A 25,237-nucleotide genomic window follows, 5' to 3' on the forward strand; every position below is an offset into this window, starting at 1 on the left:
AGACCACTGTCTGCACGTTCTCCTGCCTACTGCTCCTGCTTCACCTTGCCCGCAGTCACTAGCAAACCAAGCCAGGGGTAGCGACCTGGGGGTCGTCTGCCGCAGCAAGCCCATCCCGCCTTGCGGCGGGCTCTGGTGAAAACCAGCGGCCCCTTACACTCCGCTCCCTGGTGCGGTTTAAGCCATCGCTGGTGACGGTACAGAGGATCCACGACTCCAGGCGTTACAAGCATTAGCATTTTACACTTTTAATTGAAAATATTAATGAAATTGTCAACTTCATGGAAAGGAAAAAAACACATTTGGACATTTGGGTGAACATGTCTCATGCAGATCTGTTATGAAGCTTAATGTATGAGGTAACGCTACTGCAATAGGAAGTGGTTAGCAAGTTGGTTTTTTTGCTTCTTACACTTCCTGTGGGCTATGTAAATAAAAGAATTACGGAAAATAGCAACATGGTAACTATACGGATATTCTCAAATGAAGAAATAAAAAAGTAAAAAAAAAAAAAAAAAAGTGTGTACAAAATGATAGGGCTGGAGCAAAACTTGGGTCTGTTGCAGATAACCTATGAGGTTATCAATTTGAAGCAAAACTTACTGTAAAAGATTTATATTAATGTAATTGAAATGACTGTTATCACTTAGTGACAAATACCTCCACTGGAACAGCACTGGCTGGTATAATAGAAAAGAAGAATGGCTTGCGCACCTCCCCAAACGGGACCCCTCCATCCGGACACAATCCAAAATAATAGCTCAGGAGATAGCACCTCAAGTGAAAAACTTGATTCTTTTATTTACATCTCCATGATGTTTCGGCTGGATCACAGCCGTTTTTTTTTAAGTGTCCTTTTCAGTTTGCAGGGGGATGGCAATCCTGCTGTATGTAATCTCCTTGAAAGTGACAGTGAAGGGATCTGCAGCGGAGTTCGCTGTGAACTCGTAGCATGAAATCCGATGCAGATACGTTATGTGTGAACCCACCCTAAGACTATGTTTGCATGTGTTGGCTTTGCCTACAGCCAGGGGCGTAGCTAAAGGCTGATGGGCCCTGGTGCAAAATTTTAGCTTGGGGCCCCCCCATCTCCCCCCGATCAGGCAAAGTCCTATCTAACGTTATATCCAATTACTCTAATGTGCCACCATGTTCTAATGCCCTGTCACTGCCTCCACCTCATGTACTGCACTACTGCCCCCTATAATTAATGGACTGTACTGTGTCATTGTCTAATCATTGTATTCCAATCTTTGACTCTACAGCTGAAAAACTACAACTCTCATCATGAACTGCCAGTTGGAAACGATGGGGGTTGTAGTGCTGCAACCTGAAGAGCCACATGCTGCAAAACTACAACTCCCATTATAAACTGTCAGCAGGGCATGATGAAGTTTGAACTTCTGCAACCTGGAGAAGTCACCTGATATCACCTGCAGTCCTATGTAGCACCACAGATAACAGTGATATCCCTCTGAGTACAGATAATGTAGTAGTCATCTGCAGTCCTATGTAACACCACAGATAACGCAGTGATATCTCTGAGTACAGATAATGTAGTAGATGTCACCTGCAGTCCTATGTAACACCACAGATAACACAGTGATATCTCTGAGTACAGATCATGTAGTAGCTGTCACCTGCAGTCCTATGTAACACCACAGATAACACAGTGATATCTCTGAGTACAGATAATGTAGATGCAGCACAAGCTGGAGCTCAACGCGGTAAAGATACGGCCATAGGACACAGCTTGGGCCGCCAAGGCAGATGTCTGGAGGAGGGGGCGCTGGTACTTGCTGTCATCTGATTAGGTAAGAGGCCCAATCAGATGACAGCATGTGCCAGCGGGCGCAGCGGGACAGATTAGCGCAGTGCTTCCCAACCTTTTCCACCTCGGGGCACCCCTACTAAATGATGTTCTACAAAATAAGAAAACTGTCATACAGTGACTCACCGGTGATGTCTTCTTTGATCTGAGGCGTCACTTTCCCTTTTCCTCTCCATCCGGCCCAGTCCTCCATGATGATTCCTTCGAGATACGTTTCATCCCCTTAGAACCTGCGAGACAAACAATTTAGGCTCCGCACATTTCTAGCAACTTCCTTCCCTTCCTCCCTCCTGTAGGCTCCCATAGTAACTGCACTGTTTGGTGTAATGTGCAGTAAAGTGAGTAGGAATGTGGGATGCCCCCTGTATGTAGGATTCCCTGCTGTGCCCCCATGAGCTAATAATGCCCCCAGAGGTGCCCCATACAATAATAATGCCCCCAGAGGTGCCCTCATGAGCTAATTATGCCCCCAGAGGTGCCCCCATGAACAAATAATGGCCCCAGAGGTGCCCTCATGAGCTAATAATGCCCCCAGAGGTGCCCTCATGAGCTAATAATGCCCCCAGAGGTGCCCCCATGGACTAATAATGCCCCCAGAGGTGCCCCCATGAACTAATAATGCCCCCAGAGGTGCCCCCATCAACTAATAATGCCCCCAGAGGTGCCCCCATGAGCTAATAATGCCCCCAGAGGTGCCCCCATGAGCTAATAATGCCCCCAGAGGTGGCCCCCATGAGCTAAAAATGCCCCCAGAGGTGCCCCCATGAACTAATAATGCCCCCAGAGGTGCCCCCATGAACTAATAATGCCCCCAGAGTTGCCCCCTATGAACTAATAACGCCCCCAGAGGTGCCCTCATGAGCTAATAGTGCCCCCAGAGGTGCCCCCATGAACTAATAATGCCCCCAGAGGTGCCCCCATATACTAATAATGCCCCCAGAGGTGCCCCCATGAGCTAATAATGCCCCCAGAGTTGCCCCCATCAACTAATAATGCCCCCAGAGGTACCCCCATGAGCTAATAATGCCCCCAGAGGTGGCCCCCATGAACTAATAACGCCCACAGAGTTGCCCCCATGAACTAATAATGCCCCCAGAGGTGCCCCCATACAATAATAATGCCCCCAGAGGTGCCCCCATACACTAATAATGCCCCCAGAGGTGCCCCCATACAATAATAATGCCCCCAGAGGTGCCCCCATATACTAATAATGCCCCCAGAGGTGCCCCCATATACTAATAATGCCCCCAGAGGTGCCCCCATACAATAATGATGCCCCCAGAGGTGCCCCCAAGAACTAATAATGCCCCCAGAGGTGCCCCCAAGAACTAATAATGCCCTCAGAGGTGCCCCCATATACTAATAATGCCCCCAGAGGTGCCCCCATATACTAATAATGCCCCCAGAGGTGCCCCCATATACTAATAATGCCCCCAGAGGTGCCCCTAAAAAAACAAACATCCTACTCACCTAATCGGCGCTGTGTAGCTGCATGCAGCAGCTCTCCTCCTCCTCTTCGGGCTCCATCTTGCGAGCCGCAGGGACGGGACTTCCGGCAGACGTGATGACGTCACATCCTCACGCCTGCCGGAGAGGTCACGGCCCGGCCTCCCATAGGCTGCTGGTATGAAGTGCCGGCAGCCTATGGGAGAGAATACAGGAGGAGGACGCTGACAGGTCCTGCTCCTGTATTCTGATCGCTTTAATGTTCCGCCCGCTCACTGTGCGGGCGGAACATCAAAGCAATCAGTGCATCCCGAGAAGCTGCGCGGCCGCAGCTTCTCGGGATGCTTAAAGTGACACTGTCACAAGTGGCAAGGGGGGCCGTGCGGGCCCCCCTAGCGTAGGGGCCCAGTCGCCATGGCGACCCCTATAGCTACGCCACTGCCTACAGCATGTACAGCGTGTAAGATATATCCTGTATAACGTGATTAGATAAATTGATGTTGAGGGTTCTTTTATACATATAGATAAAAGGGGAACTACAGGTAGAGGTTAAAAAAAAGAAACTTCTGCAGAAGCATATAGCATTACTTACCTATCTATTCTAGTTTTGAAACTACCAAAAATCCATTTGTTTGGGGGGTTTTGTTCTGTATTGTTTCGGTACTTCCTGGTTGAGCAGTTCCCAGAATGCAGTACTGGTTCAAGAATGCAATGCTTTCCTTCGGCTGTCCATCACAGTCCCAGAGAAGTTGCTGCACCTGCTTCTGGGCGGTCAGAGATGGTAAATTACTCAGGATTGGGAATCCAGCCAAGCCTTCTAAGACATCACACCCTGCCCCCTGTCTGCATCATCAGCCTGTCCTCAGCAAACACACACAATATGAGACAGAGGCATGGAAGATTTGTATCCTAAGGGGGGAGAGCAGAAGAAGCAGTTATATAGACACATCTATATAACTTTTAATGTACTTTTAATAGTAAACAAATTTTACTTATGTGGAGTTCCCCTTTAAGCACAAGCAATGATTTTTTCTTTAAAACAAATCGACAAAAACATAAATCGCTATGAAAAGTCATAAATGCAACAGTAATTGCGTTCATATATATTATGTGAATTATCTCAATTGCGTTCGTATCTATATACTGTGAAAGATGAATATTTACACTAAAAGAACTGAGAACGATTAAAGGGTTACTCCAGGTAGAGGTTAAAAAAATGAAACTTCTGCAGAAGCATAAAGCATTACTTACCCATCTATTCCATTTTTTAAACTACAAAAAAATCCATTTGTTTTTTTTGGGGGGGGGTTGTTCTGTTTTGTGTTTCTGCACTTCCTGGTTTATTAGTTGTACACAGTACTACAGCTTCCAGAATGCAATGCTTTCCCTTAGCTGTTTATCACAGTCCTCCAACCTGCCTATTCCCCGCCAAAAGCTGTTGCAGATCTAGGCTTTGTTCACAAATTGCAGTTTCATTGTGTTACTGCATTATTTGCAGTAATTTATGATTTCATTGTGATCCCAGATACACAGCACACTGTATTTTCTACCTGCAACACCACAGAGCACACTGTATTCTCTACCTGTAACACCACACACTGTATTTTCTACCTGCAACACCACACAGCACACTGTATTCTCTACCTGCAACACCACACAGCACACTGTATTCTCTAACTGTAACACCACACAGCACACTGTATTCTCTACCTGTAACACCGCACAGCACACTGTATTCTCTACCTGTAACACCACACAGCACACTGTATTCTCTACCTGTAACACCACACAGCACACTGTATTCTCTACCTGTAACACCACACAGCACACTGTATTCTCTACCTGTAACACCACACAGCATGCTGTATTCTCTACCTGTAACACCACACAGCACACTGTATTCTCTACCTGTAACACCACACAGCACGCTGTATTCTCTACCTGTAACACCACACAGCGCACTGTATTCTCTACCTGTAACACCACACAGCACACTGTATTCTCTACCTGTAACACCACACAGCACGCTGTATTCTCTACCTGTAACACCACACAGCACGCTGTATTCTCTACCTGTAACACCACACAGCACACTGTATTCTCTACCTGTAACACCACACAGCACACTGTATTCTCTACCTGTAACACCACACAGCGCACTGTATTCTCTACCTGTAACACCACACAGCACGCTGTATTCTCTACCTGTAACACCACACAGCATGCTGGGATCCAGCCAAGCCTCCTGGGACATCACACCCTGCCCCCTGTCTTCATCATCAGCCTGATCTCATAAAACAAACATAATGTGAGACAGAGGCACGGAAGATTTGTCTCCTAAGGGTACAAACACACACACCGTATACGCAGCGTATTTACTGCTGCGATACGCAGCTAATACGCATCAAATACGCAGCAGATTAGATCTAAATAACTGAACACAGCATCAAATCTGCACCATCAAATCTGCTGCAGATCTGCTGCGTATGTGCTGCGTAACTGCTGCATATACGGTGTGTGTGTTTGTACCCTAAGGGGGAAAGCAGAAGGAGCAGGAGACAATGAGGATTTGCACAGGGGCCATTATTCTTCACTTCCTGGATTTCTATCAGCTACCATTGTGGCAGAACCGTACAGATACAGTAATACATTTTATAGACACATATATTTAACTTTTAATGTACTTTTAATAGAAAGGGAGTTCCCCTTTAACAATGATCTTGAGGTCAGCTCAAAAGATGCGGTCAGCGACATACTGTACGTACGTTTGCACCAGGAGATTATCGTTTAAATCTGAATGGTTTAACTTTTTTTTGCAGATAATTGGCCAGTGTTAAAGGCCCTTAAGCCATGAATGTTAAGTGGATGTGTATGTAGATCTGCATAAGGATTTTCTTGTTATAATGATTACGTGTGGCTAATAAATGGTTTTTTAGTGTGGAATCTGTGAAAATAAAGTGCAAGCTTATTATTTATAGAAATTTAAAAAAATTTATGTGGAATGTTAGTGGATTTGAATCTACGCCAAATTCCTCATCACATCCTGAATGTAAGAACGAGCCCTTATAGTCACTGATTTAGAATGTCATCATGATTCTCATTTATTTTTATGTCCGCCACAGTTGTGCATTACACTTTAAGTGAGACCCAGAAAGGCAATGTATCCATGTAACTGTTGCAGCATCCCGTGTTGCCATAACTTACAGTATACTATTGATTCACCGCTAGCCAACATCAGCTTATGTATTCATAGTGATGAAACAAACATAGCTATAAATTGCAAGTGGGAGTAAAACAACAGCTTTGCTGACATGCCAACACTGTTCAGTTCTGTGAAAATTCTGTGTGTGTCAGTGACTGATCATCTGTACACATTAAAAAAAAATTTATCAGGAAGCTGTTCTTTCCTGCATAACTAATTATTATCTGGAAGTGCAAATACTACCGAACCACAATTATAATAGCACAGGAAAGCAGTGCCCCCACCTCCTTCCAGCATCATGCTGTAGCCCTGTCCCAAAAACGTGACTGAAAAAAAGAGTATAAAAAAAACATAAAAACAAAATTTCATTTACAATCATTTTAGACAAAAACTCAGAATGTACTGTGGGTCAAAACTTCAAGGGCTTTACGTTACCCATAGAGATTTCTTGCTCACAGAGGCTAAAAGTAAGGGTGTGTTTACACAGACAGATTTTCCAATGCAATTATTGAAGCCAAAGCAAGGAACAGACTATAAACAGAGAACAGGTCATAAAGGAAAGACTGAGATTTCTCCTCTTTTCAAAGCCATTTCCGGCTTTGTTTTCACCAAATGGAACAAAAAATCTGTATGTGTGAGTGTACTGCTTTTAACTATTTTCATATCTGCAGTGGGTCTGTATCTTGCTGTTGCATTTTTCTTTCTTTGTGTGATTGTACCACGAGCCTAGACAGTGTGGGGGGGATTCACGAAGACTGGCGTACAAGTACGACGGTCTTATATTGGGCCCCTCTTAGTGAATCTGGCCGGTCGGGCACCCAAATCTGCGTCCGGCGTACTAAATCTACACCTGCTTCCAGCAGGTGAAGATTTTGAACATGATTTACACCTGTGAGCAGGCGTAAATCATGATAAATGAGGCGCTGGAGGAGGCCACGCCTCCTCCCCACCGTCGCTATATCAGGAATCAGGCTGAGTATATTTAGTGGCGGTGGTCAAAGGATATCTGCAGGATAGTGCCAATATTTCAGCTGCAGAGTCGGAGCTTTATTCAAACACGTCCATGCATGGTCGTGGCTAGCTCCGCCCCCCCTCCTCCCCACCTTTATCATGCCCCGCAAGCTCTGCCAGCCCGCCCATCGGGCGAGCGGGGCGTACGGGAGGCATACGGCAAGGAGAAGGGACAAATCTGCACCCTCTCCCTGGCGTACGCTTCTTAAATCCCCCCCTTTGTGTCTGCCACAGATATCCCTAAATGCCACGGGTGTGCTCCATAATCAAGTATGCTTGATAAAGACCTATGAGGTTGAAACATTGCTGTACTTAGATATGCAAGTAGACAACTTTTAATATATTGCCACTATTATATAGAAAACAAAAAGAGCCTATGATTACCTCTCCACACTCCCCCAGTGTCCTCCTATGCATTTCTGTTGTCCCCCGCTGATCGCAGCCGCCTCCACTTCCAAGAAGAACTTGTCTGGGGAGTGACAGCCCATTCAGCCAATGACTGAGATGGGACAGAGCCATGGCAGCTGCGATCAGTGGGGGACACCAAAGACCAATAGGACAACAGGGGAGTCTGGAGATGCTTTTTTTGTTTTCTGTATAATAGCAGCAATATATTTAAGCCCTGTTCACACAATGTATTTTTCCAATAAATAATGGCCGTTGTTGCAGATTGCAATATTGCATGCTATTTACTGAAAGTCTGAAACAACCTTGTTTTATATGGAACAACAGCTGCAGTGTACTCACTCTGTATACACTGCGGACACTGTTCTGCGCGACCACACAGAAAACTGACATGTTCACTTGTTCATTCAGTTAATAGCGACCGCAAAAAAGCAGTGCACAGAATGTAAGTACGGTTTACGGCCGTACTTTATGCTGCGTTTACACAGAACGATCGAATTCAAACGATAATCGTACGTGTAAACGCAGCGAACGATCAAATGACGAGCGAGAAATCGTTCATTTTGATCTTTAAACAACTTCTCAAATAGCCGTTGATCGTTCACAAAAAATTTGCAGATCGTTCCGTGTGAACAGTCGTTCGCCGATTTAACCAATGTGTGAGATAGGCTTAAGTGATCGCAAAACTAAATTTCCGTACGATATAGTGTACCGTCTAAACGCTGATCGCTATGAAAAAAAATCGTTGCTCATTCGATCGGGCAAATTATCGTTTTGTGTAAACGTAGCATTACATTGTTTGATTAGGTAATTGGAGCGCGGGAACACCCAAAAGTGACCACATTCCAATTAACATGAAGTGATGTTAAAGTTATCTAATACTGGCTAACCCCTTTAATATGCTTTTAGGGCTGTTCACAAAAGTCCCCTCCACCACCACCACCAATATGACTGTAGCAAAAGTAAAGCGAAATTTACCATGATAAATAAAATTATATATCAATTGTTTGGACATTTCTGCACGTGTTAATACCAATAATGTTATATTTTTGTTATTATCTTGTTTTTAATATATATATATATATATATATATATATATATATATTCCCTTGTGATCACTTGTACAGTACACTGCAATACTAATGTAGGTATATTAGCAATAATATATTGTAGTGTACTGTCTTTGATGAGCTTTGGAAAGCCTTTTTGTACCATAACATAAAAGAATTTTTCTAGGTTTTAGAAGCACAGGTGGATATATGAAAGGTACCACATGTCTCCTTGACCTAACAGCTATCGCACAACAGTCTGAAGCATGAATTGCAGCTGACAAATTCCCTTTAACTTCCAAGACATTGTATAAACATGCATATTGCATAATGTATTTGATCAACTAACACTAGTAGTCAATAACTTCTTAATTTGACAAATACTGTTGCTATATATTTTTCATATAAAATAGAATTACCTCCTTAAGGACCAGAGACAAGACTGTACATTCATTTTTGCGGTGTATCCCCGCTCACTGACGTACAGTTATGTCCTTGAAACTCAGATGTCATCGGAGGGTCACGGCTGTCGATGATAGCTGGGCCCCGATGCAACTGCCGCCATGCTCTAATACTGGCAGGTAACCCTATAAATGCTGAGATCAGTGTGATTAAGAAGCCCAGAGGGGGAATTCCATATCTGGAGACCACGTAAAATTCTTTAAAAATGTTAATTTAGCTATTTTTTTATGAAATTGGAGCATTGAGCACAAGAAAATTGATTGGATATTGGCCAAAATTTAACACTAATCTAAAGTACATGACACAAATCTCGTAAATGCTAGGATAGGCTAAAGCATTATGAAGCTATAACCACATAAAGTGAGATAAGTCATATATGAATGGGCTCTGGTGCTTAAAGGGAACCAATCACCACAAAATTAGACCAGAAGCTAGTAACATAGCATATTAAAGCCAGTAGCAGTGCTCCCAGACATATAAATACTGTTTATATGTTACACATACCCCACAAATACCGAGTAAATTACCAATATCTTGTCATGTGGGCACGCCCCCGGCACCAAGTAGTCACCAATAGTGAGAAGATTCGTCTGTAAACACACCTCTCTGTGCCCCCAGCGTCACCGAGGGACTCAGTGAAGACGTTGGCGGACAGGGAAGATTACAGGATGGCCCCTCCGTGACACTGGGGGCTCTGACACAGAGAATCACACCAAGAGAGGCGGTTTACAGACGAATGTTCATGCCATCGGTGACTACTTGGTGTCAGGAAGGACTGCCCACATGAATAGATAGTGGTAATTGACATAGAGCGCAGGAAGTTTTCAAACTTGATTTTTTTGGGGTATGTGTAACGTGAAAGCAGAGGGGGAGAGTTATCAAAGAGTGTAAAATATAGACTGGTGTAAACTGCCCAGAGCAACCAATCACAGCTCAGCTTTCAGCTCTAGTAAAATGAAAGAGGAGATGTGATTGGTTGCTGTGGGCAGTTTACGCCAGTGTATGTTTTACACCCTTTGATAAATCTGGGCCATAGTATTTATATGTTAGGGAACACTGCTAATGGCTGTATTATGCTATGTTACTAGCTTCTGGCCCGCTTTGTGACGACTGGTTACCTTTAAGGCCAAAATCAGTCCGGTCATGAAAGGGTTAATTCTAACTGATAGTATTTATGTACATGAGCATCTGCACTGGTTAACTTATTAAATTAGCAATGTCGCCATCTAGTGAAAAACACTGAAAACACAGTTAGTGCCCTACATCAATTGTAGTATCAGTTGTATCACGGTAAGGGTAGCTTCACACACATTGTATCACAGCGGATTTTATGCTGCAGATCTGATCTAAATAACTGAACACAGCATCAAATCTGCACCATCAAATCTGCTGCAGATCCTGTACGTGTGAATGCACCCTTAAAGCACAAAGTTGGAGTTTAAACAGATTTCACAGTTCCATAGCCCCATTTCACTTGTTCACCGTCCCTATAGTATAAGTACAAAATGTTAAAGGGCTAAATAAGGTTCAGTAGGGAAGGCTTATTAATAAGTAACTAAACATTGTTATTATTTTACTGAAAGAGTAGTAGATGCTTGGAACAATACCTGCAAACATTACCTGCCTCTGGTTTGCACATTGAACAAGCCGAATGCAGGCTGACTTACACAGCGTAGGCAGTAGACCGGCAATACTTATTTCTTGCTTATACACACTTGCTACAACTGGTGTACACTATTAATGGCGCATTGTACATCAACAAGACAGTTTATACTAACAACCCTATTGCCAACACATATTAGAAAATGTAAACTAACCGCAGCAATGCTTGTGTTGTATTAATGGCATATAATATAATTTATAGCCCTGTTACACAGTCACTGGGCCAAGTTTTGTTAGCTTCCTTCACTGCAACAACAGATTTGGTTTGCTAACAACACACATGTAACATCTATTGAAGCATGGCTCTCCAAACTGCGTCCCTCCAGCTGTTGCAATACTACATTTACCATCATGCCTGGACAGCCAAATCCAAAGCTTTCGCTGTCCGGGCATGATGGGAACTGTGGTTTTGCAACAGCTGGAGGGCCGTAGTTTGGAGACCCATGTTCTGAAGAAGTCATCAAGAAGTCATTCAAGGATGGAAAAGCCTGTAACCTCTGTAGCCAAAACATCTGTGCTTTGTTACATCTTTTAGGCATGTGCAATATTCACTGGTACTGGATATTTCCTCAAGCCCATGGCAGCACCAGCTATCTGTGGTGTCATGGGACAGAAGGAAACAAAATTGGGTGTGATGGCTAGCTATTAAGGGGTGGAGGAGGCCAGACAATTTTTTTAACACCTTACAAAATGCCAGATATTTTGAATAGCATCATATAGAGAGATGTAGTCCATTTTTAGCCTTTTGATGTTAGAATATGCCACCCTCCTATTAATGTATAGACATTTCCACCAAAACCACATTGCTCATACAAATAAAAAGCCATAACTCAAACATAAATGCACATTATTTGACAGCACTACACAAGGCCAGTATTAGAGAAGTAGCACATGGTATTGGATGGAGAATACGGTGCCAGCTCCCATGAGCTTTAAACCTGCTGTGACAAGCTAGTATATTTCTGCACGGGCTGTCCTAGGCATGGGACTAGTGGAAAATCTGGTCCTGGACTCATATATGTCTTTAAAAAACTTCTGTACCCATTTAATTAGTCTAGAGCCTCCCATAAATACATGTGCTATAATACATCATTTAAAAGGAATCTGACAGAATGAATATACATGTACCCGTGCTGCCAGTTTATAATAATAATAATATTTATTTGTATAGCGCCAACAGATTCCGCAGCGCTTATTTAAATATATAAATACTTTACAGGTTATATTTATATTAAACTATACAATGAATAAATTAAAATATTAAAATACAGAATTAGAGACCTGCTCTCGAGAGCGTACAGGATGACTGGGGGTGACGAGAGCAACAAGTGCTTTATTTGTCAATGTTCCAGTCATTGTACATAGAATCTCAAAGTGCCTATAGGTGATTGGGCGAGACGGTCACATGCCATTTTCTGAGCTCAGGTAGCAAGTACAGTGTAGATGGCACCAAAGGGGTTATAGAGAGGATGCAGAAGGGATAGCAGAAAAGGAGACGAGAATGTTATAAGCACACCTGAGGAGAGGAGTCTTCAGGGCACGCTTGAAACTAGGGGTGTTGAGCTCTTTGGGTAGGGAGTTCCAGAGAACTGGTGCAGCACGAGGGAAGTCTTGGAGGCGGGACTGAGAGGTTGTGATTATGGAAGAGGTTAGTGTAAGGTCATGAGCAGAACGCAGAGCACGGGAAGGATGGTAGGTGAAGATGAGGGAGGAGATTATGCGATGTATGCCGCTGCGCAGGGAAGGAGGCCCACCGGGCCCAAGCCGCGCCAATCCTTCCGGAGGTCCCTCAAGACATAAGTATAAAGTTTATCTTATACTTACGTTCTGTTTAGACTCCTGAGATAAACAGCTTCTGCGGCATATCAACAGGTTCTCTGCTAATACAATACTTTAATAAAAATTTGCACCAGACGTCTCCTTTAAAGGGGAACTCCGGATAAGAAAAACTTGTTTTCTATTAAAAGTACATATAGATGTGTCTATACAATGTATTACTGTATCTGTGTGGTTCTGCCACACTGGTTCTGCCACACTGCTGATAGAAATCCAGCAAGTGAAAAAAAATTCACATTGTCTCCTGCTTCCACTGCTCTCCCCCATTAGGAGACAAATTTTCCATGCCTCTGACTCACATTGTGTATGTTTGCTGAGCACAGGCTGATGATACAGACAGGGGTCAGGGCATGATCTCACAGGAGGCTTGGCTGGATCCCCCAATCCCCTGAGTGATCCACCATCTCTGAATGTCCAGAAGCAGGTGCAACACTAATTTTACTGATTGTGATGGGTAGGGGATTGTGATGACCAGCTGAGGGAAAGCATTGCATTCTGGAAACTGCTCAACCAGGAAGGACAGAAACACAATACAGAACAAAAAAAAAAAAAAAAAAAAAGGATTTTTGGTAGTTTCAAAACTGAGATAGACAGGTAAGTACAGCTTTATGCTTCTGCAGAAGTTTCTCTTTTTTTAACCTCTACCTGGAGTTCCCCTTTAACTCCCGTGCTGCTCTGTGCTCCAGCCTGTTCCTATAAAAAGATTTTTATCCTAAGATGACTGTGTCTGTGACCCTGTCTTTGCGCTCCCCACACAGCCTTTGCCCTGCCCACCCCACTCTTCAGGCGATGCTGTACCATCAGGCCTGAAGAAACAGAAATGGCTGGAGAGCAGGCAGGGAAGAGGCTATGTGGAGCGGGCAAAGACAGTGTCACATACACTACTGTTCAAAAGTTTGGGGTCACATTGAAATGTCCTTATTTTTGAAGGAAAAGCACTGTACTTTTTAATAAAGATAACTTTAAACTAGTTCTAACTTTAAACAAATACACTCTATACATTGCTAATGTGGTAAATGACTATTCTAGCTGCAAATGTCTGTTTTTTGGTGAAATATCTACATAGGTGTATAGAGGCCCATTTCCAGCAACTATCACTTCAGTGTTCTAATGGTACAATGTGTTTGCTCATTGGCTCAGAAGGCTAATTGATGATTAGAAAACCCTTGTGCAATTATGTTCACACAACTGAAAAAACAGTCTAGCTCATTACAGAAGCTACAAAACTGACCTTCCTTTGAGCAGATTGTGTTTCTGGAGCATCACATTTGTGGGGTCAATTAAACGCTCAAAATGGCCAGAAAAAGAGAACTTTCATCTGAAACTCGACAGTCTATTCTTGTTCTTAGAAAAGAAGGCTATTCCATGCGAGAAACTGCTAAGAAATTTAAGATTACCTACAACGGTGTGTACTACTCCCTTCAGAGGACAGCACAAACAGGCTCTAACCAGAGTAGAAAAAGAAGTGGGAGGCCGCGTTGCACAACTAAGCAAGAAGATAAGCACATTAGAGTCTCTAGTTTGAGAAACAGACGCCTCACAAGTCCCCAACTAGCATATTCATTAAATAGTACCCGCAAAACACCAGTGTCAACATCTACAGTGAAGAGGCGGCTGCGGGATTTTGGCCTTCAGGGCAGAGTGGCAAAGAAAAAGCCATATCTGGCCAATAAAAGAAAAAGATTAAGATGGGCAAGATTAAGATGGGCAAAAGAACACAGACATTGGACAGAGGAAGACTGGAAAAAAAGTGTTGTGGACGGATGAATCCAAGTTTGAGATGTTTGGATCACAAAGAAGAACGTTTGTGAGACGCAGAACAAATGAAAAGATGCTGGAAGAATGCCTGACGCCATCTGTTAAGCATGGTGGAGGTAATGTGATGGTCTGGGGTTACTTTGGTGCTGGTAAGGTGGGAGATTTGTACAGGGTAAAAGGGATTCTGAATAAGGAAGGCTATTTTGCAACGCCATGCCATACCCAGTGGACAGCGCTTGATTGGAGCCAATTTCATCCTACAACAGGACAATGACCCTAAACACACCTCCAAATTGTGCAAGAACTATTTACAGCAGAAGCAGGCAGCTGGTATTCTATCATAGGTAATGGAGTGGCCAGCGCAGTCACCAGATCTGAACCCCATTGAGCTGTTGCGGGAGTAGCTTGACCGTATGGTACGCCAGAAGTGCCCATCCAACCAATCCAACCTGTGGGAGCTGCTTCTAGAAGCGTGAGGTGCAATTTCTCCAGCTTACCTCAACAGATTAATAGCTAGAATGCCAAAGGTGTGCAATGCTGGAATTGCTGCAAAAGGAGGATTCTTTGACGAAAGCAAAGTTTGATGTAAAAACAATGTTATTTCAAATACAAATCATTATTTCTAACCTTGTCAATGTCTTGACTCTATTTTCTATTCATTTCACAAGGTATGGTGGTGAAGAAGTGTGACTTTTCATGGAAAACACAAAATTGTTTGGGTGACCCCCAAACTTTTGAACGGTAGTGTACACACTTCTGGATATTGTCAGCATGGGATAAAGACAGTTTTTTAGGAACAGGCCGGAGCAGAGAACAGCACGGAAGGTAAGTATGCACTGCTGGTGTTTGCAATTCCAAACTGGCAGCACGCATATATGTATATCAATGCAGTCAGTTTCTCCTTAATAATTCACTCTATTACTTTGGGGGATATGATGATGTTTTGTTTTCTGCTTTTTATTTGAAGTACAGCTCAATATTGTCAAGGACTTTTGCCTGATCTGACAGAAGTGAGATTGACTGGGTAATGCCTCTGCAACAAAACATTAGGGCTTAGTTGATATTTAACAAAACACACACATTTAATTTATAAAAACATTCACCAAATAGTTATAGGTCAGCATCTGCTAAAACTCACTGCAAAAGGAATAAATTACAACTGTGTGTATGTAATAAATAATGTTCCCCTGTTAGGGTATATTCACACGGGCGGGCTCGCTGCGAGCCCGGCAGGTCCTGGCAGTTCCCATACACTACATACTTGCTGCGGTCTAAACGACCGCAGCGAGTATGTAATTATACCGCCCTTAACCCCTTCTGCTCCCGCCCGGCTCCCCCGCTGTAAGCATACTTTACCTGTCCTTGCTGCACGGGTCCGGCGTCCTGCTCTCCCGCCCGGCCAATCAGTGGCTGCGGCTGGGCAACACACTAATTGGCCGGAAAGGAGAGCAGGACGCCGGACCCATGCTGCGAGGAGAGGTAATGTATGGTTACAGCGGGGGAGCCGGGCGGGAGCAGAAGGGGTTAAGGGCGGCAGAATTACATACTCGCTGCAGTCATTTAGACCGCAGCAAGTATGTAGTGTATGGGAACTGCCAGGACCTGCTGGGCTCGCAGCGAGAATCTCGCTGCGAGCCCGCCCGTGTGAATATACCCTTACTGGTCATAGCAACATGGCATCAAGCCTCAGAGATTGTGCAACGAAAACATTTTAGATATTTGACTACAATCTACTATCAAAGGAATATCCTATAAATGATGTTTTATTTTGAAAGAAAATCTAAATTGCAAGTCACAAAGCTAAACACACTCATATATGCCTTGTACAAGTCAATACTGTGAGTCTGTACTGTGCGTCTATTGCTGTGGAGGTGGTAGCAATAGTTCCTTTTTTAACTATAAAAGAAAAAAGCAGCCTTGATGGATCTGTTATGTGCCAGGCATCACTGACTTTAATGGGGTCTGTTTGGTTTTCTGGTATGGTGCCCAGCATTTTACTGGACAAAATAGTGCAGAATGCTGTGCTATTATGTCCACTACAATGGAGCAACCTGTGATAGAGGCACCCAACATAGACTGCAATGTAGGTGTAGACCCACCTTTACCTGTTTTAACACATTTATTAGTACGCCGGTCTTAAATTGGGCCCCACGCCCAACTATCCCGCCAGATTCACAGAGGCGCACGCCTTTTAGTAAAACAAGCCTGACCTGCGCTTGCCGTGTGGTCGTACGTAAATACCTGCCGTTAATCATGGTAAATCTGGAGCGCGGGGAGGCCACGTCTCCTCCCCACCTTGCAGCACCCACTCTGCCTGCTCATCGGATGAGCAGGGGATATGGTTAGGGTATGCCAGGGTAAAGGGGTGAATTTGCGCATTCTCCTTGGCATACGCCAGTGGAGCAGCCTTCATAAATGTCCCCCATTACCTCTAAAAACTGCAGACCTACTATTAAATGGAAATACATTGTAACCTCATGTATGTTATACTGTATAATGACTCTGTACCACAGCTGGGTTTAGCATACTTACTGCAGGTGTCAGGTCTTCATAAAATGGAAGGCTAACATAAAGAATTGATTGGTAATCAATATCAAGAACAGCCAAGAGTATGCTGTCATACATTATGAATGTGACATGTCTGTGTACATACATTATATTTGCAGGGGGGTAAAATGCGTTTACCATGGGAACACTGCTTTTTTCCTTCAAATCAACTGGTGTCAGAAAGTTATTTAGAACTGCAATTTACGTTTATTTAAAAATCTTAAATCTTCAGCTCCCTCAGTCTTCTTTAGTTTACAGCTGCTGTATGCCCTGCAGGAAGTTGTGTATCCTTTCCCGTCTGACAGAGCTCTATGCTGCCACCTCTGTCCGTGACAGGAACTGTGCAAAGCAGAAAAGATTTTCTATGGTTTGGTGTTCGGTAATGAAGGCTTTATGGGACAATACATTGTACACACCATACTCCACAATTTGCAATACATATTACATTACTGTGTTATATACATTAGGCAAGACAATACCTATTCTTTACCACATGTAATGTGTAAGAAATGTGTATCCTCACCCCCAGAGACAAGGTGACAACCACAGAATCTTTTCTGATATTAGCCGCACATACTGTATGTCCGATAAAAAGAAATTTGTAATACCGTCACCCAGTTCACACCTGTAACTAAATAAGTCAGACTACAGAAGAGAGAACTCATTATCAAAAGAGCGTTAACAAACCTGTTAGTAAAAGAGTAGGGGGGCACAAACAACTCTCCTGTCCAGCACCCTTACCTTCCTGGTAAGACACTAGCAGAATGTCCTGTTTGGTGGTATGTAAGGTAGTTTGATCCCTTTGTCTGACCCCTTTTCTTTTTTGGATACTTGGTGAATCTGTAGAAAATAGTTCTTTTGTCCTTCAATGCACTAATTCTTCTGTCCGGGACTGTGGTGGTCCTGTTAAGTTGTATATGCTGCACATATTATATAATTTAAGAATGTGATGCATCTGCCACTTTGCCCGCCTACACCAAAAGTAGTGCTGTCGCAATACCAGAATTTTTTGTTTGATACCGATAACAACAATATTTCAATACTCAATACCAATTCGATACTTAAAGTAAAAAAAAACAACAAAATATAATGCCCCCTCAGACTGAGGATATAATGTCTCCTAGACCACATATATAGGGGGACATTTATCAAGACTGGCAAACTCATACATGGTCTTAAACCCCTGCCCCCTTTTCCCGGCAAAATTTACAAAGACCCATACGCCTATAAGGGTGCTTTAGGCTATGTTCACACTACGTAAAAGTACGGCCGTTGTTGGCCGTACTTTATGCGCCTGTGAACACTGCCCTAACTGCTATGGGATCCCGGCCGGAGCATATACACATGGTATACGCTCCGGACGGGATCCCATGCGGACCCGCAAATAACTGACATGTCATTTTTCTGCGGCCGCAATTCAGTGAATTGCGGCCGCAGAAAGCTCTGTGAGTTCACACAATGAAGGGAGCGGCTCCGGCTGCTTGCTTCATTGTGTGCTGTGGAGTGTTATGATGCGGGCGTGTGCTGATGCGCCCGCATCAGAACACTACGGCCATAAAGATCATCCGGCCTGTACTGGAGTACCGGCCTGGATGATCTGTGCAGAGACCGGCCGTTCTGTGACCCGGCCGGGGTCACGAAAAGGCTGGTCTCTTACAGAGTGTGAACATAGCCATACACAAAGAGATTATTTGACAAATCCTTTAACCTCTTGCCGCAATATGATGTTTCGGGAACTTCATGTAATGCAGGTAGTTCCTGCAAAATGACGTTCCCGGAACATTATCCTTTCCCTGCCTCCCCCCCGCTGTCCTTAAGGGCGATCGGGCAGCAGGAGGAGGCTGTGTCACATAGCCTCCTCCCGCTGCCCCTGCCCGGAGGACCGCAGCATCTATGGGGCATCCAGAGGGAGATCCGCTCCCTCCGACTCCAATGCGTCTGGGCTGCTATGGTATAACGATCTGATCATTTGAATGAGCTGTAATGCTGACAACTCATTTACTAGATAATGCATTACAGCACAGGTCATGAGCTGTAATGCATTTTATACATGAGAAAGTTAAAGTAAAAAAACAAAAACAAAAAAAACACCACATACAATAAATAAATGAGTAAAATAAATAAATATAAATAAATATACACATTCCCCATTCCCCCTTTATTAATGATCCCCTATAAATAAAGTACATATATTTGGTATCGCCATGTCCGTAATGAACCCATCTATTAACCCATTACATTAATTATACCGCCCGATTAACGCCGCAAAAAAAAAAAAAAAAGCTAACCAAAATTACATTTTTTTGTTAATCCCACCTCCTAAAAAATATAGAAAAAAGCTATCAAAACGCCACATGTACCCAAAAGGTGAACCACTCAAAATGTCAGCTTATGCCACAAAAAATCCTCACATAACTCCATTGGTGAAGAAATAAAAATATTACAGGTCTTACAATATGCAAGACACAAACAGTATTTATAGTATTAATCGCATAAACTAAAACAAAAGCTATATAAAATGGATATCGCTGTAATCGTACCGACCTGACGAATAACGTGTTTTTAATTTGTAGCACCTCATAAAAAAATAAATAAAAAAAGATCAGGGTGTCACATGTCCCCCAGAAGGGTACAGATGGAAACGTCAACTTGTCTTACACAAATATTTTGGCACCGCAAGGCCTCTGTGACATGGTGTAATGGCTAAAAAAAAAAACTGAAATAAAAAAAGGCTCCAAAATTCACCAGGTCTCTGTCATGTCTGAAGTCTGTGGTTGAGTCAGGTGACGCACTGCGGCCACATATGGGGGATTTCTGGAAACATTGGAATAAGGGGAATAAATATTGAGTTCCATTTCTCAGTTAGTATTTGCTGTGTTAGAGTAAAATAAAATATCTACCAAAAAATTAAATTTTTTAATTTCCATTCCAGCTTAAATTTCTGCGAAACACCTAAGGGGTTAATAAACGTATGAAGTGTTACTTTGAATACTTTGAGGGGTGCAGTTTTTACAGTGGAGAGATTTAGGGGGGTAACTAACATACAGGCTCCACAAATTCACTTCAGAACTGCACTGGTCCCTAATAAAATAAGAATTATTACATTTTTGAAATTTTTTTAATTTTTTATGAAAATTTGAAAAAGTCCTCTAACATGCTAAAAGGAAAGGATAAAACGATGTTCACCAAATGTTGTCACCATAAAGTAGATATGTTGTAGATGTTGCAAATGTGTTTTTTTTTACAAAAAAAAAAAACGACTGAGTGTATCAACCAAAGTATACCACAAACATAAAGAGGAATATGTCACGAAAAAACAGTCTCAGAATAACTGCAATAGTTAAAAGCATTGCAGAGTTATCACTACATAAAAAGAGACAGGTCAGATTTGAAAAATAGGCCCTGGGCATTAGGGCCAAAACAGGGTGCAGAGGCAAGGGGTTAAGCCAAAGCCAGGAACAGACTATAAACAGAGAACAGGTCATAAAGGTCATAAAGGAAAGACTGAGATTTCTTCTTTTTTTAAATTCATTCCTAGCTTTGGCATAAAAAACAGATAAATCTCTCTGTGTAAACACACCCTTAGTAAAGCCAGCCGGCCCTGCACCTGGCATAGGCATTGAGCAGGTTCCAGCAGGTGTATGCACCTGGCATAGGCTTCCAGCAGGTGTAGATTTGTATCATGATTTATGCCTGCGAGCGGGTGTAAATCATGATAAATGACATGTCAGTTATTTGCCGGTCCGCATGGGATCCCGTCCGGCGCATCTTAGTAAATATCCCCCCGTGTCCCCTTCCCTCTGGCCCACTATGCATATTTATATACGCATAGTGGGCTCTATGTACGGTGCTGGCGCAGGGAAGCTGTCCCATTGGACATATGTCTATGCATAGTGGGCGGGAGGGAAGGGGACGGGCTGGGCGGTGCTCGGAGCTTGCCAGCAACGCCCCAAATGCTCTTAAGCAAGTAATTTGCATAAGAGCAATTACCGATTTAATAAACACTACGGAGGAGCAGAGAAACTTAATTATCAGCAATCTGCTACTGAGGTCCTCTGCTACTGCGGCATATCAGCAGGTTCTCTAGGAAGAGAGAGGAAGTGCCACTTTAAGTCATCAATATGTGGCACTGTAACAGTAATGATAACAGTGTAGAATCCTCACTTACTCACAATCTCCCTCTGTGTCCAGTCTCCTGAACGCAGATTTTTAGACTTGTGCAAGTTGAAAAGAACAGACTAAACACAGGAATTCCGTCCAGTACAGAGAGACTGCCTTCTCTCTGTGAGCGCTCAGATGGCCTGGGATACACAGGACTTCCTGTTTTCAGACTGTTTCCTGTTTTTTGAGAAAAAAAAAATCAGAAAACAGGAAGTGCCGTGTTTTCCATGATAACTAAAAAAATAATGAATGTAAATTGAAAACTTGCTTTATATCACATCTACTGTTGATTTAGATTTTAAAACTTATAACGACAGTGACACTTTAAAGCTGACTCCATGAGTTCAGCAATGAAAAATATCGTTTTGTGAATTGTACTAAAATTTTGTCTCATTTAGGACAGAATAAGCACTTCAGAGTTCTTTCAGTTGAGAAGGTTTAATTTCCGTAACCCCACACTATGTGTAAACCCAGTCGCCAGTCCCTAAGGGCCCTATAACACATCAATCTGTGACCTAAAATCATCAGCCGATTACACGTAGCAATGCACAGCCGACAGCTAATGTGTGTAAAGAGAATAATAAAGTTCATATATTACCTGTCTACGCTGCCTGGTGTCTTCCTGTCTTTTCCACGCTCCCCACAGCCGCCAGTGCAACTTCAGAGTGGTCTCTGAAGTGACAAGCCCCTCAGCCAATCACTGGCCAAGACAAGACAGAGCCACAGCCAGTGATTGGCTGAGCGGCCTGTCACTTTAGAGACCGGCTCTGAAGTTCCACCAGAGGCTGGGGGGAGCATGGAAAATACATAAAGAGACACCAGGCAGCGTGGACAGGTAAAAAAAGAAAGGGCTGCACGTAAATCGTTAGCAATGTCTATGCAGCTCTTGCTGCATGATAATCGAGCCATGTAATAGGCTTAGTAAAGTAGTGCTGATCTAGTAGATCGTCACTTATTTACTATATTAATCGGGCCATGTAATACAGCTCTAAGAGTGAAGTCAAAGACTGCCTTCACCACAGACTGCTCCCTTACCCCAGATTACTCAATCATACAGCCACTAATAGAAAATTGTAAGAACAGGGGTAACCAGCCTAGAATTTCCTTTTCAGCACCTTCTAATGTCTCTCACAAGTACTCTCTCAGATAAGTAACCACTCTTTTCACTGGATCTCAAGAAAACACCCAAAACAATTAACAGATCTCAGATGCAACAGTCACAATATCTGTGAAATTGGTAATATAAAGTAAGGCGTGTGCATTGGATTATAAGTAGAGATGAGCGAACCTGGAGCATGCCCGAGTCCATCTGAACCCGATCCTTCGGCATTTGATTAGCGGTGGCTGCTGAAGTTGCATAAAGCGCTAAGGCTATGTGGAAAACATGGATATAGTCATTGGCTGTATCCATGTTTTCCAGACAACCTTAGAGCTTTATCCAACTTCAGCAGCCACCACTAACCAAATGCCGAACGATCGGGTTTGGATGGACTCGGGCATGCTCCAGGTTCACTCATCTCTAATTATAAGCTCTACATATGGTCACCAGCCCCGTCAAGGTGAAATTTTAGCATTGCTATGAATTGCATAACAATTCAAGTTTAAAAGGTAAAGAATGGACACTGCTTACCACAGTAGCTGGAATTCTGGCCCTGCTGCAGGACTTGCAATTGTCACACATCTTTTTCCCTAAAAAGCTGATTCTATTGAATGTTGCTGTAAAGAAACATAGAAGACTGTCAGCAGAAAAAGACCACTGGGTCCATCTAGTCTGCCCTTTTAATATTTCCTTTCTCATTATCTTAGGATAGATATATGTTTATCCCAAGCAGGTTTAAATTCTGTTATTGTAGATTTACCAACCACATCTGCTGGAAGTTTGTTCCAACTATCTACTACTCTTTCAGTAAAGTAAAATTTTCTCATGTTGCTTCTTATCATTCCCCCAACTTACCTCTCACTGTGTCCTCTTGCTCTTTTCAGTTCAGTTTTTTACTAAAAAATACTTTCATCCTGAACGTTATTTAGTCCTTTAACATACATAAAGGTTTAGATCATGCCCCCCCTTTCTCTTCTTTCCTCTAGACTATAAAGATTCAATGTTTTATGCCTGACACTCTGAGGTCTCCAGAACTGAATGCAGTATTCCAGATGTGGTCTCACTAGAGCTCTATACAGCGGGATCACAATCTCCCTACTCCTACTGGTTATACCTCTAGCTATACAGCCCTTCATGCTATTTGCTTTCCCCACCGCACTAACTAATAGAAAGTGCATGGGTAGGAAAGTGCAGTTTACATTTTATTGCCTTACTGTCTCTATAGCCTTGGTGTCCTCTGTTATTTAGCGCCACACGTCTTACAAGATTTTCAAGATTTTCCTTTGTTCAATAAAAAAGCCAAGGTGACAAGTCTGTGAAAAAAAAGTTTCAATGTTAAAAAAAGATTGTACAAACCATATTGTCCTTATCACTGTGAATATATGTGTATGTTACTGCCAAACAAACCAATGCTACCATTTTAAACATCTGGCCTCCTGCAATAGCATCCCCTGGGCTCCCACATCTCCCATGTTTTAGCCCAGGGATCACTTAATCATCCATAGACCTCTGAGGAGGAATTATATACTCTCAAAGGGGTATTTCTGAAACACAATGTGATGAATATTAGACATGCAGAAAGCGCTGATGTGGTGCTGTGTCATCTTCTGGTTCTTTGCACAGCGGTACTCCCATCCACATAAATCTCGCCTGCACAATGGACATTAGGTGGCTGGTGTAATGGAGGAGAACAATTGTGGAGATGTAAGGCTACACTGGAGCTCTATCCCTTTCATCCTCATAAATAATGGGGTCCAAAGAGGTTGTACTCCCACAGATAATAAAATAATGAAAATATCCATGTAAAGAGGTCATCTAACATGACAAAAAGTGCAGCCTTCCCCTGCACTCCAATAAAAAGAATGAATTCTACTTTCTTAACAGTCCAGTGGGAAATCATTTTGCCAAGCCACCCTAATTCTTCTGGATTAAGGTTCCTCGTATTATCTACTTAAAGTATATCTGTCACTGAAAACTTCCAACATGTTATAGAGACACATGTTTTAATTGGTCTGTGTCTTAATGCTCAGAACCCAACTGAACGCTAGAAAGATGGCTAGAGAATGGCATGGCTGACTGCTTAGCTCCTCGCTCTCTGTGTGCACATCCATAGATTTGGGATTGGGAGTCCGTCACAGCTGGAGGCACACAGCCGGAAGAGAATACGCAAGATGTGCTCTTCTTGTAGCTCATTCTAGCCAAAAGTATATAGTTAAAAAAGAAGAGTCACCAAGGGGCTTCATCTGCAGCATAAATAGAGTCTTCTATGAGAGTCTGATGCTTTGGTAGCTGTGTTCTGGCTGTTACACACCACACACAATGAGAGCCCAGTGGACTCCATTGACTTTTAATGAGGTCTGTCATATTTCTGCCTGTGTACCAGAGCTGGATGTAGTACTGCATGAGTCAGAGTTTCTCAAAATGTAGGCAATAGACTGGTAATCAATAACAGGTATGGCTGACAGTATGCTGTCATACATTATGAATGTGAACTGTACATGTATTACGTTGGCAAGAGGAAAAATGCATCTATCATGGGAAAACTATACATACTCTAGAAGTATCCTCTATAGGTGGACAGACAAATTAAAATAACATGCGAGCCAGAGGGGCGCAGAGAGGAGATCTGCTCAGAAGGCTGACTCAGTGCTTGGGTTGTAAACCATCAGAGAATAAGGGCATTGATTTATGGTGTAATAACATCACTGACTGACACGTAAGGTATATCAGCCTGTACACTATATAGCAAATCCTTATATGCAGCTTAT

The 25,237-nt window shown here is 43.0% G+C and overlaps 1 protein-coding gene across 1 annotated transcript in view; it reads right to left on the reverse strand.

Moving 5' to 3' along the window:
* The window catches only part of PCSK6 (proprotein convertase subtilisin/kexin type 6), a 319,024-nt gene that overhangs the window by 280,143 nt on the left and 13,644 nt on the right, over positions 1 to 25,237 (reverse strand). The window contains exons 2-4 of the mRNA XM_069985423.1: positions 23,684 to 23,782; positions 23,001 to 23,086; positions 3,870 to 4,186 (exon numbers count right to left, since the gene is read on the reverse strand). The gene's annotated coding sequence lies outside the window, so the exon portion shown is untranslated. The remainder of the gene's footprint in view (positions 1 to 3,869; positions 4,187 to 23,000; positions 23,087 to 23,683; positions 23,783 to 25,237) is intronic.

This window comes from Dendropsophus ebraccatus, chromosome 1 (assembly GCF_027789765.1).
Source record: "Dendropsophus ebraccatus isolate aDenEbr1 chromosome 1, aDenEbr1.pat, whole genome shotgun sequence".
Taxonomy (NCBI): Eukaryota; Metazoa; Chordata; class Amphibia; order Anura; family Hylidae; genus Dendropsophus; species Dendropsophus ebraccatus.